The sequence below is a fragment of the Callorhinus ursinus genome, unplaced genomic scaffold, assembly GCF_003265705.2.
Source record: "Callorhinus ursinus isolate GAN/ISIS: 27379988/994484 unplaced genomic scaffold, GSC_fseal_2.0 scaffold39, whole genome shotgun sequence".
Classification (NCBI taxonomy): Eukaryota; Metazoa; Chordata; class Mammalia; order Carnivora; family Otariidae; genus Callorhinus; species Callorhinus ursinus.
This window is the reverse complement of record NW_027397101.1, coordinates 22,446,133-22,460,784: the sequence shown is the minus strand read 5'-3', so window position 1 is coordinate 22,460,784 and position 14,652 is coordinate 22,446,133. Positions and strand designations below refer to the sequence as shown.

Below are 14,652 nucleotides of genomic sequence, written 5' to 3'. Positions count from 1 at the left end.
GGAAGTCCAAAATAAGAACACTGAATCTTACTAGTGATTAACATTTGATTATAATATTTTACTATTTCAACTGAATACAACCTAAAATCAATTATAATTGCCAAAATTTTGTTTTAATACTTTGAGCATAATGAAGCAATGAGCTAAATTCTCCCTTGTGAATCATCAAATTGGTGTGCAAATACAAATCTAGAAAGCTTTATGCTTACTAAGATGAATGCATTTTCTAATTCAATATACTTTATGGTGCAACTGCCATGCATGAAGTTTTCTCAATCTTTGCACTACTGCTATTTGGGGTCAGAGAATTATTTTGGGGGTTGTCCAATGCAATGAAGGATATTTAGCAGCATTCCTGGCCTCTACCCACAAGATGCTAATAGCATCCAATATAGTTATGACAATCAAAAATGTCTCCAGACATTACCAAGTGTCCCCTAGGGGGCAAAACTGCCCCTGGTTAAGAACCATTGCGTTACTGTAAAATGACAAGCACTTACGAGAGGCACAAAACTGATCAAACCATGGTACCATTCCAGAGCTATTCAAAAAAAAAAAAAAGACTATGATTCCACCTCTACCCTTCCTTACACTGAACCAAAAGCAATCAATCATACTCAAATGTCTAAGTTTCTAATGGAAATATAGTCATCAAATATTAACATTAGGTGTGCAAGAGTAACACAATACAGCAGAAACTCCAGAATTTTACATGGAAAACTCATGGAAAATTATTCTTTTGCAAAATACAGAATCACGTTCCAAAATAAACAATATTCAATAATATACCTACTAATGTGGGTATGATAGAAAATGGTCATTTTTCTATTTAAAATATTATCATTGGAACATTTAAGATGTCATAAGGCTAAGTATAATTCATTCTTAATGCATTCAGGGACTATTAAATTTATGGATTATTCAAGATTTCTCTTTTCCTTCTTCCCCTTATTCACTACTCGTTAGCCATTCCACTTCGTTCAAGTACATCCAACTGAGAAAGGTCAAGGTAAATGAAAGGATCCACGGTTTAAACAAGTCCCCTCTGTTCTTCATTAGAAGCACTGTTGATCAAAAAAAGCATGTGGTACAAAAGACCACCAAGCAAAACCTTAGTTATGCCTTAAAATTTCACTTATCCCCAAACCCATTACTCAAGTTATACAAAGTTGACTATAACACCTTATTCAAAATGGTAGATGGGTTGACCATACAATCAACCTGATCACTTGTAAAATTAATAGTGGCAGACAATAAGCTATGCAAGTTTTGAGGAACAAATACAACCATGGGATGCTGTCATCATTATTATTCATACAAGCAGTGCCTACCTAGCTGCGTTGGAATCACTTACTGTTTCCTATCTCGGAAAAAAACTGCAAGCAGAGAGGAGAAGGAAAATACTGAAGGGAAAGCAATGAACTAAAATGAATTAAAAGGGTCAAGAGTTCCAGATTTACATTCTGGCTCTGCAACGAACCGTGTGATCTCAGGCAAGAGAATTAACCTCTCTTGGGCAAAGTTTCTTCATCTATAAAATGAGGACATCAGACTAAGTAGCTCCCAGTGCTAAAGATAGACAACCCAAGCCACCCATTAAAGCCCTAACCTTTGTACTGCTCCAGACTAGATGTAGGACCAAACCCTAGAAAGGCAGAAAGCAGTACAGAAGGCTCTCAACTGTTAATAATTCTATGCCAAGCTTACATGGCTCTAAGGCTAATGTTTAATAAAATCTAAGCCTCACAAAGGAGTCTCCTGTTTTTATTTTTTTTAAAGATTTTATTTATTTGCTTGAAAGAGAGTGAGACAGCACAAGAGAGAGACAGCACAGAGGGGGAGGGAGAAGCAGACTCCCCACTGAGCAGGGAGTCCGATGAGGGACTCGATCCAGGGACCCTGGGATCATGACCTGAGCTGAAGGCAGATGCTTAACTGACTGAGCCACCCAGGTGCCCCAGGAATCTCCTATTTCTAATCTCAAAGAGATAAACCATGGCATATTTATTTCAGAGAGAAGTACGGTGCCCAGAATGAGCACAAATTTTCAAGTCGGAATTTCCCAACTCCTGACACATCCAATAGATTCTGCTCTCCTCTTAAAAGGGAAGAGCACTGTTTCTAAAGATTAAAATCAATACAAACCAGGAGACCTGGTCTCCCTTCATTGGCCTCTAGTGTCTCTTATCTCTCCCTCACTGTGTGGTTTTCGTTTCTGCCATAGAGGAACCAATTTGTCCTCCATTCTTTGGCACTTTCCCATTTTATGATTTAAAAATGTCTTAACTGCCATTTTCAGTAGAGCATTTACACTGTACCTAGCACATGGAATACTCCATCCATGGGGTACCATTCTGATTAACAGGCAGGTAGGTTTGTATCTTTTTTTTTTTTAAGATTTTTTTATTTATTTATTTGAGAGAGAGAGAATGAGAGATAGAGAGCACGAGAGGGAAGAGTGTCAGAGGGAGAAGCAGACTCCCCGCCGAGCAGGGAGCCCGATGCGGGTCATGACCTGAGCCGAAGGCAGTCGCTTAACCAACTGAGCCACCCAGGCGCCCAGGTAGGTTTGTATCTTAAAACCAGAGCTGAGGCTGCCTGAAAGCTGGATCTGTCTTATTCTAGTTAGGTTTCCCTTTCAGTGCTGAGGCAAAGCTACAATAAATGTAACTCACACTACACACTCTCCCCAAAGTACCTTTTAAAACTCTTTCACTGGATCGTGAAAAACCAACTTATCCCAGCGCCTCTAGTACATGGTTTCAAGGTCCACATTGCTCAAGGATAAAAAGCACAGAGGAAGCACGCAGAGTTGGTACCTAACACTTCAGTCCTCCCCACCCTTTAATAATATTGTCAACAACACAGCGCAGTACACGCAACCTAACAGAATGGAGTGGGGCAGGAATGAATGATAAATGCACAGTTCCGCGAGACTAGCACTGAGGCAATGACAGAATAAGGTATGGAACTAGATTCACCTTTCCAAGTATAAATACATCAATCTTAATAGAAAAGAGAAAAAAAAAATGAGGCTTGCAGTAGGCAAATCAAAAAGCAAAAATTATTTGTAACCTTTAGGTCACCTCAACCTTTCTGCTCCATCTCTGAATACAGGAAAGCTAGGATTTGATTTACATCATAAATTCAGCGATAGACACAGATTGCGTTTTCTGTGTGAGGAAACAATGCCTACAGTCACCATGCATTTTCATGTATGCAGCTGTGACCCAGGCGCTTTCAGAAGCATAACATAGCACTTACTACATCAAATATGCATTTTAAAAGCATTTCTCTACCTGCTCTGAATTTTGATTTGAAAGTGCTGGTTAGAAGCCAAAAAGGGATTAAAAAAAAAAAAAAAACTCTGCAGATTTTAAGATTAAAAAAATGCATAACAAAAATTTAAGATTCCATAATGAATATTATTATAAAAAAGAAAAACTACACAATAATTGTGAATTATCCTGTTGCATTTTTAAGGCACATGTATTTTTCCTTTCCACATAAGCTGAAGACAGGAAGACTTTTGGAGCAAAAAGTATTTTAACTTGGACATTTTGACAAATTTTGACAAATTTGACTATTTTCTTTGGGTCTGTAAGGCAGATAGGGAAAGTGCAAGATTTCTTTGAAAACACAGTTCATATTACAATTGTTTCTGTCCTCATACTGAACGTTTTGCAGGAACCCTACTTTGAGAGGCAGGGTTTTAACGCAAAGGTGTGTGCCAACGTTAGAAGTTTGAAACTATTCTCGGTAGGAGGTAATGGCTGTGGGGAAACAAACACTTAGGGTTCCAAAACTTCTATTCTTAAGTAACCTGCCATGATTGTAATATATATATATATGTATAAAAATAAAATTGAATTAAATTTAAAAACTAGAGACAAGATAAATTGGCTAATAAGGCCAAAATGATATTTTATGCCCTTAAAGACACTGATCATCAAATTACCATAGCAATTTTTTTAAATTAAACATCCACTTTTAGAAGAACTTAAAAGCACTTTCTAGGGGCAATCGCTTAACTGGAAGACCGTACAATATGTGTAGCTTATTCTTTAGGTCTAATTATAAATCTCAAGTGTAAACCCCAGGTGATTAGAACCATAAACTGTGAAAAAAGACTTCCCTGGGTGGGAAAGAGGAGAGAAAAGAGGAAATGAAAACAGAAGCAAAACATGTAGTTCAACAGAAAGCATCAAACTGCAAAGAGCCAGATGGCCCTTGGAAAGTAATGGGTATGCTTCCCCTGTTACTGCCCTCGCTTCTTTCTTATCATTAACTCTGCTGGGCTTTGTTCTAGTCAGAGCGGTCGCTGATAATCCCTTCTTACTCGTATTCGTTTTCATCAATTTTCTATAAAGATGTCCCTTTATCCATTAAAGCAAGAATTCACAAGCCCTCCAAAATGACTCGCAAAATTTTAAGGACGTGTGTGTGTGTGTGTGTGTGTGCGCGTGTGTACATTTTCTAAGGAAGGACCAAAACTTTTATGAGATTCCCCACGAAGGCTCTTGCTCACCCCTCCCCGCAAAACAGCAAATACCAGTGAATTAAAGTATAGGTAAGGTGATTACTGCAATTCAGGCTCGTCAAACCCCTGCTTTCAAAAAAAAAAAACTACAAAGTAAGCACAATCTCCCCCCTCAAAAAAAGGTTATATATGATATGCCCCAAAATGGTAGGTACCCAAGTATTGAAGTTTTTGTAACTTCAGCAAAATTAAATATCTTAATGTAGTCTACTGGTTCCAATCCCTTATGGCACCTTGACTGTGTAGTACAGATGTTTTAATAATGGGGTCATGCTTATTTTATGCTAAATAAAACCAAACATCTACATCTCAGGGGATCCCTCTAGATAATATATTCAATTACTGAAATAATCAGCTCCCCCAAAAGCAAAATGCTCACTTTGATTCCCGCCCCCTGCCAAAAAAAGCTAGACGGCCAACTTTGTAAAGAATTACAGGATTCCAAGCAACCTCATTAAGAAAAATAATGTAATATGGAAATCTGCATAGAAATGAAAAACAATACTTTTTAATTTTTTTTTATGTTTCAAGTTTTTACTTAAATTCTAGTTAACATATAGTGTAATATTCATTTCAGGAGTAGAATTTAGTGATTCATCACTTGCATATAACATTAATTACTCTTGGGGTGCCTGGGTGACTCAGTTGTTGAGTGTCTGCCTTCGGCTCAGGTCATGATCCCAGGGTTCTGAGATCGAGCCCCGCATCAGGTTCCCTGTTCCACGGGAAGCCTCCTTCTCCCTCTCCCACTCCCCCTGCTTGCGTTCCCTCTCTCGCTGTGTTTCTCTCTGTCAAATAAATGAAATATTTAAAAAAAAACAAAATAAAACCTTAATTACTCTTAATTAAAGACTAAGGAGTTTATTTCCATAACTTACAAAGAATAGTTTACCTCCAAAAATAAATGTAACAAAGGCAAAAACACTAAAAGTTCACTGGACTTGGTAAGCATACAAAAAGATTACAGAATAAATAAAATGTGGTATTATCCATGCAATGGAATATTATTCAGCCATACCACATAGATGAACCTTGAAAACATTATGCTAGGTGGAAAAAGAAAGACATAAAAGGCCATGTACTGTAGGGATTCCATTTATATAAAATGTCCAGAAGAGGCAAATCCACAGATACAAAAAGAAGTGTTTTCCAGGGCTTGGGGGTAAGATGTACTAGGGAATGACTGTTAATGAGGCTTCTGTTAGGGGTGATGAAAATGTGCTGGAATTAGATAGTTATGATCTGTCTATCTAATTCTATCTATGATCATGGTTAGACAACTTTATGGCTATAATACTGAATTGTATGGTTTAAAAAGTTGAATTTTATGGCATATAAATTATATCTCCAAAAAATGCATTAAAAAATATCTCAGGGGTGCCTGGCTGCCTCAGTTAGTGGAGCATGTGATGCTTGATCTTGGGGTCATGAGTTCAAACCCCATGTAGGATGTAGATTACTTAAACAAACATTAAAAAAATTTCAAATTTAATTCAGCCACATACTATCTTAAATTTAGTTAACCTCTTCTTGATTTTAGAAAAATTCATGTGTATCATGTGAAGTACAATACCAACAGAATCAAAATAACTTGAATTTCCCTTATAAAGGAACTAAGTTCAAATCAGAATCTCATTTATTACCTCAATACACCTGGTTCATTACGCCCACTTCTTTTTAAGATTTATTTATTTGAGAGAGAGAGAGCGCGCACAAGCAGGGGGAGCAGCAGGGGGAGCAGCATAGGGAGAAGGAGAAACAGATTCCCCACCAAGCAGGGAGTCCGATGCGGGACTCGATCCCAGGACCCCGGGATCATGACCTGAGCCGAAGGCAGATGCTTAACCGACTAAGCCACCCAGGCACCACGATTACGCCCATTCTTAAGGATGCAAATGTGGGAGGCAAGAGAGTTGTATCTTTTTCTAATCACTAGGAAATACCATGATGTTGTTTGGTTATTTTAGCCATTCATCCAGTGATTCTCAAACCTGTTTCCACAACAGAATCCCTTAAGACGTTTTAAAAAATATGTAGATTCTAGGTACCCACACTGGCTGACACCCAAGCTTTCTAAATCAGAATCTATAGATTAAGTGCATTTCCAGGGATTCTTACCATTTCCACCTCTCCAGTGCCACCAGCAAATCTGAAAGGAGTGGTAGGCTAGGGAAATCACCATTTTGAAATCATCACAGTGAAAATTAGTTGGGAGGTTGGGGGTGTAATGAGGAGCAGGATATTTGCATGGTTCCAAGAAGCTTTTCCAAAGATTACTTATTAGTTACAAGAGAAAAATGATTAACTCTACAGTGGAGAAACCAGACATCACCCCTGACTGGGTAACCAAAATTAAAGTCACTACTGAGGGGTGCCTGGCTGGCTCAGTCAGTACAGTATGTGACTCTTGATCCTGGGGCCATGAGTTTGAGCCCCACGATGGGGGTAGAGTTTACTTAAAAAAAAAAATTTTTTTTTTTTAATTTAAAACCACCAGTGAGGGATGAGATGGACATCAGTGCCTCCAGGTGTGAGATCCTGAGAAGGACACGGCATCACTTCTATAGATTTCCAAAATGTCAATGTCATGAAAGACAATGAAAGGAAAAGAGACTGTCCCAGACTTTAAAAGACTAAAAAGATAGGACAACGAAAGGTAACATGTGATCCTAAATTAGATCCTGCACACTAAAAATAAAAAGGAAAAAAGTATAAAAGGATGCTATGACAAAACTGGAATATGGACTATAGATTGCTATATCGATGTTAAATTTTCTCAGTATAACTGTTCTCTGATTATATGAGAATACCCTTGTTCTTAGAAAATACACACTACTGGGCGCCTGGGTGGCTCAGTTGGTTAAGCGACTGTCTTCGGCTCAGGTCATGATCCCGGAGTCCGGGGATCGAGTCCCACATCGGGCTCCCGGCTCAGCCCTGCTTCTCCCTCTGACCCTTTCCCCTCTCATGCTGTTTCTTTCTCTCTCTCTCTCAAATAAATAAATAAAATCTTTAAAAAAAAAAAAAAAGAAAAGAAAATACACACTACTGAATACATACAATCTACTCACAAATGTTTTTCAAGAATTATACAGAATAGACAGAATGATAAAGCAAATGGGGCAAAGTATTAAACTCTTGAATCAAGGTAAATGATATACGGGAGGTCTTTTGTACTATTTGCACAATCTTTCTGGAACTTTGAAATTATTTCCAAATAATAAGTTAAAAAGCCAGACCTTCAAAACTCCCCACTACTCTTTAATTAAAACCCCACGTTTTCAAGAGAGATCTTGAAAAGACTGCCATAATATGAATATGCAGAGGAAAAAACCTTTGCCACGGCCTTGTGTGTTCTGGGCCATGCTCCCTCTCCTGGGCCTCCATCCCAGCCTTCCCCTCCCTGAACACTGAGCTCCAGCCACTGGGCCTCCTGTGCCTTGCTCCTATGCACCAGCTCTCTCTTACTGCAGCACGGAGGCACCTGTTTCCACCTCAAACTCCACACCCTTCCTGTGCTCTTCCCATGGTTGACTCCATCTCGTTCTTCAAAATGGGCAGAAGAGAAAATGCAGAAGGAGTTTAATGCTGAGAAAAAGCTAGTTATCAAAATTAAAACTGGGGCTACGTTTTGATGTCCACAGCCACAAAATGGTCTTAGTGCACTGCGTGTCAGTCCTTCTCTCGGGAGTCTCTTGTTTTTCCATGTGATAGACCTAAGGGATGACCGTGTTTGCCTTAAGAACACAGTGAAAAAGATAAGTATGAATTACAAAGTACTTCAGCCTTCAGGACACACATCTCTACGTTCTTAACATTAAGTCTCTAGGGCGCCTGGGTGGTTCAGTCAGGTGGCCGTCGGCCTTCGGCTTGGGTCATGATCCCAGGGTCCTGGGATGGAGCCCCACATCTGGCTCCCTGCTTGGCGGGGAGGCCTGCTTCTCCTTCTCCCTCTGCTGCTCCCCCTGCTTGTGCTCTCTCTCTCTCTCTCTGTCAAATGAATAAATAAAATCTTTAAAAAAAAATCAACTACCTAAATAAACTACCTAACACTGTCCAAAGAGATGAACGAATACACATAGAGGGTACATAACGAATCCGCTCAGGGTATAACCCTCCATTACCCTTGGCCCCATCACCCATTCAGAGCACACCATCTGCCGAAAGCATTTAATATTCCTTAATTTCAGAAAGTACAGCTTGATGTTGATCAGACCAAACCTTTCCACAAATAAGATTCTTAACATTTGCTATGTGTGCATGTAAGCCACTGTCTGGCACATCAGAATGGTGCACGAATTCTGGAACAAGCAGTCACTGCTCATGAATTCACAGCTACTTCCTCACTTCAGCAAAAGGAAGAGAGATCTTGAAAAGATTGCCATAATATGAATATGCAGAGGAAAAAACGAAAGGCAGAAGCACATGATAAAATTTCCGGGGGGGGTGGCATATTACAAAGCAACTAAGAAAATGAGCCTCAATAATTTATGAATCGTAAAAACTTAGTTTAGTTATTCTTCCTCACAACTGAAATACGCACCACAGATCTGTTCTCTGCCGCGCTTCCTCTATGGTCAATATTTGAGAAGGTTTAAGTAACTTAAGTGTGTTATAGAAAAATGGAGTTCAAGCTAACCAACAGAAAATCCCGACCACGGGCGCCTGGGTGGCTCAGTCGTTAAGCGTCTGCCTTCAGCTCAGGTCGTGATCCCAGGGTCCTGGGATCGAGCCCCGCCATCGGGCTCCCTGCTCCGCAGGAGGCCTGCTTCTCCCTCTCCCACTCCTCCCTGCTTGTGTTCCCTCTCTCACTGTCTCTCTGTCAAAAAATAAAATCTTAAAAAAAAAAAAAAAAAAAGCCGGACCAAACAAAAGGGGGAGAAGAAAGATAAGGCTAAACTAAAGGATACATTAGTAGCAGTTTTTAAAAGGCAGGATGGGAGAGGGGAGGGCTACCTGGCTGGCTCAGTCGGTAGAGCGGTAGAGCGTGCTTGATCTTGGGGTCATGAGTTCAAGACCCACATTGGGTGTGTAGAGATTACAAAAAATAAATAAACTTTTAAAAAAGGCAATTATTATAAAAATTGTTCACAGGTAGAAAAGAGCTTCTAAGATTTTGAAAACTGTTAAATGCCTAAAACAGGGGTCACAAAGCTGTTGCCCTTGGATCAGATGTGTTTTGTCTGCCTACCCTGTATTTTTAAAAATCTGAATTGTCTTCCAGCATTCGGTGGTCAGGAGATTTCATATAAAATGTTATTAATACTGAAAGATCTGAAGGTCTCGCAACAATGAACCCCTATTGCCTCATTTTAACAACTGGCCAGCGGTTCTCCCCGCTACCAGCAGACTGGAAACCATGTAGGAAGCTTTGAAAAACCAATGCCTGAGGCACACCCTCCAGTCCTTCTAGGGAAAGCCCAGGCACCTGTACATATAAAAGCCCCTCAAGGCACCTGGGTGGCTCAGCCATTGGGCGTCTGCCTTCAGCTCAGGTCATGATCCCAGGGTCCTGGGATCAAGCCCCTGTGGGGCTTCCTGATCAGTGGGGAGCCTGCTTCTCCTTCAAACCCCCTTGTACTCTCTCTCTCAAATAAATAAAATCTTTAAAAAATAGTAATAATAAAATAAAAGCTTCTCAAAGGCTTTATTGTGCAACCAGAGTCGAGATTCATGCACCTAGAGTTTCACACATAACATATGCTAAGTATAAACGTGCTGTGTTCTTCCAGCTAACCCCATCCTAAAAATCACCAGAGTTGAAACCACATTTAAACATCCCCATTTAACCTTAAGTCACAAAACTAAAGAAGGGTCCAGCTAAGCAATATGAACTTCATTAGCCATACACACTCTAGTCTACTATATCTCAAAGCAAGGGCAGTAGACTACCTATGCATCTAAATTTTGTTAAAATGCAGGTTTCCGGTCATGTTCCACACATTCATTACAAAAACCCAAGAGTATGAGCTCCTGCTGCACCGTAAATACTGAAAACCAGTGTTGCTTTTTTAAGAGTTGCCGAGGGCTCTCTTCCCCTCCTGCTCCAAACAAGCATCTACCATCTGACCATGAAGAACACTCATTTGCTGGAGCCACATAAGAATAGAGCAATGAGGTTTAAATCTCTCACATGCTCTCTTGCATTTGTACTTGGCTTGCCCTCACTAGACTGCTTTTCCTTTAGAAATGCTCTTTGGTTCTGATCTTGGTCTCTCTATTGTCCATGGTAGACGTGGTTTGATGAACTCGGTGCCTTGGCGCTTAGGAGGAAACAGGCTTTTTGCCCCCCAACAGGGAACAGAGGCCAGGAGACAGGATTAAGCAACTCAATATCCCCCCTGGTGTATCCCCAAGGGGCTCCTTGCTGCTTATATGTGGTACCTTTAAGCTCCCACAGCCTCAAGCAGTATTTCTCAATTGTGAACCACAAATGACCTATATCCAGATCACTGAGCAGCTGGGTAAACATGCTGATTCCTGAGTCTCTGCAAAACCAACTGCGTAAGAATCTCCAGCAACGGCTTGAAACGCTGCACTGTTAACAAGCTCCCCAGGCACTTCTTTGGCATAGAAAGTTTGAGAACCACTGAGCTCTAGGTTCACGAAAGAGAATACCTTCTCTAGAGCACCTTCCATGAAATTCACAGGAACCAGGGGAAGCCACTGGCTCACATTTCTGGTCCTCACAGCCCCCTCCCTTCACTTGCATACTGGCGTAAGCAAATTCAGCACCAACCTATTTAAAATAACCACGTATTCTGTTGTACTAGAATTCAAATTAATTGGCTATTAGGACAAGAAGCGAAAAATGCGCAAACTCCAAAACTGTACGCTAGCTGAGTCCTCAATACCGTAAAAAACAGAGATGAGGGGCGCCTGGGGGGCTCAGTCATTGGGCGTCTGCCTTCGGCTCAGGTCATGATCCCAGGATCCTGGGATCGAGCCCCGCATCGGGCTCCCTGCTCGGAGGGAAGCCTGCTTCTCCCTCTCCCACCCCCCCTGCTTGTGTTCCCTGTCTCTCTCTGTCAAATAAATAAATAAATAAATAAAATCTTACACACACACACACACACACACACACACACACACAGATGAGTTTCATTCGCATAAAGCTTCCAATTATCTGTCCTATGACTTCCATCTGAAGCATAACCAGGGAACACCTCTCAGTGGAGTTCTGTGTTTCTCACAACCCTTTTGTGCTTTCATATACAGCTCATCAGTCACCTCTCCAAAGCTGGAGGATACTGCTAACCAACATGTGGCATAGAAAGCTCTAAAACAGCAGGGCAATTTTATGCTTGACTCAGGTAATCACAGCTCTCTTGAGGGGCATCTGCTCTTCAGGCTCACCTCTCCTGCGTTCCCGCCCTCCACAATCCCCCCTGGAGGAACTGAAGGCTCTTATACACTCGATTACACTCTCCTGATTTATAGTGCCACATAGCCATTCACATAAGGGCTCTCCATAAACATTACTGGATTATGCCAACTCAGGTGATTGATTCTGCACCTCTCGATGTGCCGCCACTCTAAAGACGCGACTTATGTATCCAGTATGTTTTCAGCTCCTCAAACTGGGTTCCCTATCCACACCTTGCACCCACTGTCTTTCGAAGAACCAACTAGCAGAGAAAATGAATTACAAAGCAGGAAAACATGTGAAGCGTGACAGACGACTGAAGGTCCGGCACTCACACACGGTAAGGACAATCGGTGGGAAAGGGAGAGTAACTCTAACCCTTCTGTTGGCAGGAAATTTCCTTTTACCATCATCTAAACCAGAGCTTCTTAAAATGTTAAGGTGCCTACGGATTACCTGCAAAATCTAACTGGAATGCGGGTGCCGATACAGGTAGTACGAGACCCCACTCTCCCAAGAGGCTCCCAGGTACCTCTGACGGCAAGGCAGAGCTCCGCTACCCATAGTTTAGTGGGGGAGAGAAGGGTCAGCATCACCTGGGAGCTTGTTACTCGAGAATCCTGAGCCCACCCTCGGCCTAAAGAAAGAGAATCTTGTGTTCAACAAGGTCCCAGGCGATTAGAATGCACATTAGGGCAGCTGCCATTCCATCTTGTATCAGAATCACTTGGGATCTTTTAAGAAATACAAATGCCAAGGCCTTACAGCAGAGATTCTGATGCAGCTGATCTGGGGTATTTGATTGTTCCTATGCTTGTTTTTAAGCACACCCAGGTGGTTCTAATAAGCAGCCAGTGTTGCAAACCATTGAATTAAAAATACCCCACTGGGAGGACGGAAATATGGAGTGACTGCTAATGGATGAGGAATTTGGGGAGATGTGAAAATGTCCTAAAATTAGTAATGGCAATGGCTGTGTAATTCTGTGAATAGACCAAAAAACAACAACAACAACAACAACAACACTGAACTGTATACTTTAAATGGGTCAATCCTGTGGTATGTGAATTATATCTCGATAAAACTTATGTAAAAATTTAAAACTTTAATGGCTTTCCTATTTTAAAATAAATAACTCCCATTGAACAATAATAAAATGGAATTCTTTTCTCTCTCTTTTCTTTAGGATTTTATTTATCTATTTTTAGAAAGAAAGACTGAACAAAAGCAAGGGGAGGGGAAGAGTTTGGAGAGAGAATCTTAAGCAAACTCCATGCTGAGCTGAGTTCCACGTGGGGGTCGATCTCAGGACTCCGAGATCATGACCTGAGCCGAAACGAAGAGTCGGACACTTAACCGACTTAGCCACCCAGGCGCCCCTGGAATTATCTTCTATCCTGGAATTCTGGCCCAAGAGTTTGAAATTCTTAAAAAAAAAAAAAAAAACAACCACACAGATACTTATAGGACTCATCTAGAAATATTAAGATCTGCTCATCTTCTTCTTAGGTTCAATTCTGGTTAAGGTAATGGATAAAAGAGAAACCTGAAATGAAAACCCTGTTATGTCATAGAGCACCACAGTATGTAAGAAAAAAAAAAAAAGAAAGAAAAGCATATTTATCATTTTGGAAGAGTTTACACACCCCAGGTTTCCAGGGTATCTTCAAAAAACTAATTTTCCTTTTGCTTCTCAAATTTAAAAATAACTTACGAATTAACTAATAAGTTAACAATGAATTAACTAATTCATTATACTACATTCTTCCAAATTTTCTGTATGTTTGAAAATATTCAAGAAACCATGTTAAGAAAAAAATACATAAAATGAAAATCTGCCCTTGTTAAAAAATTGGCTTAAACTCTCAATAAAAAAGATCATAAATAGGCGCGCCTGGGTGGCTCTGTCAGTTAAGCATCTGCCTTCAGCTCCGGTCATGATCCCAGGGTCCTGGGATCAAGCTCGACATTGGGCTTCCTGCTTATGAGGGACTCTGCTTCTCCCTCTCCCTCTGCCCCTCCCACCCTCTCTCTGTCTCTCTCTCAAATAAATGAATAAAATATTTTTAAAGATTTTATTTATTTATTTGAAAGAGAGTGAGAGAGAGAGACACAGCGAGAGCACACAAGCAGGGGGAGCGGCAGAGGGAGAAGCAGACTCCCCACTGAGCAGGGAGCCCGATGAGGGACTCGATCCCAGGACTCTACAGCATACACTAGTTACATGGCATCTTCTGAGATGCTCTGCTCACGAAGTAGGAGCCCCTCTCTTAAAGAAATGGCTTTCTGGGACCTTCAAGGCAATGTTAGGGTCAACTTTACAAGTAAGTACGATGCCTTCCCTTGTCCAAACTCCTCAATAAAAGCCAATGTATTTCACTATAATTGTTGCTATGTGTATTTTCTTTTTAACATAATTCTACCATGTTACATTATATAGATGATAAAGAAAAGGCAAATCAATGCTCCTACCTACTAACCTTGCCCTGAGTATTAACCCTTAAAGCCTATTACTTTTTATAGTACCCTCCTACCTTACCTAAACCCCTCCTGCTTTCAGTACATCTGCTCAATCAACTTTTCAGTTTTCATAATATTGGGAAGATGGTTATAGATATCCCAGAGCAGAAAGAATTTTGGGTAACAGATTCCAATTCCAAGGAAGCAACCGTGAAACCCACAATGGTGATATCAGCATGTTTTCAAATCTATCTCCATCTTCTATGTCTTTGAAATACTAACCTCC

The 14,652-nt window shown here is 40.6% G+C and overlaps 1 protein-coding gene across 5 annotated transcripts in view; it reads right to left on the bottom strand.

Annotated features, from left to right (window-relative positions):
- FOCAD (focadhesin) overlaps positions 1-14,652 on the bottom strand; it is a 307,583-nt gene that overhangs the window by 242,978 nt on the left and 49,953 nt on the right. The window lies entirely within an intron of this gene.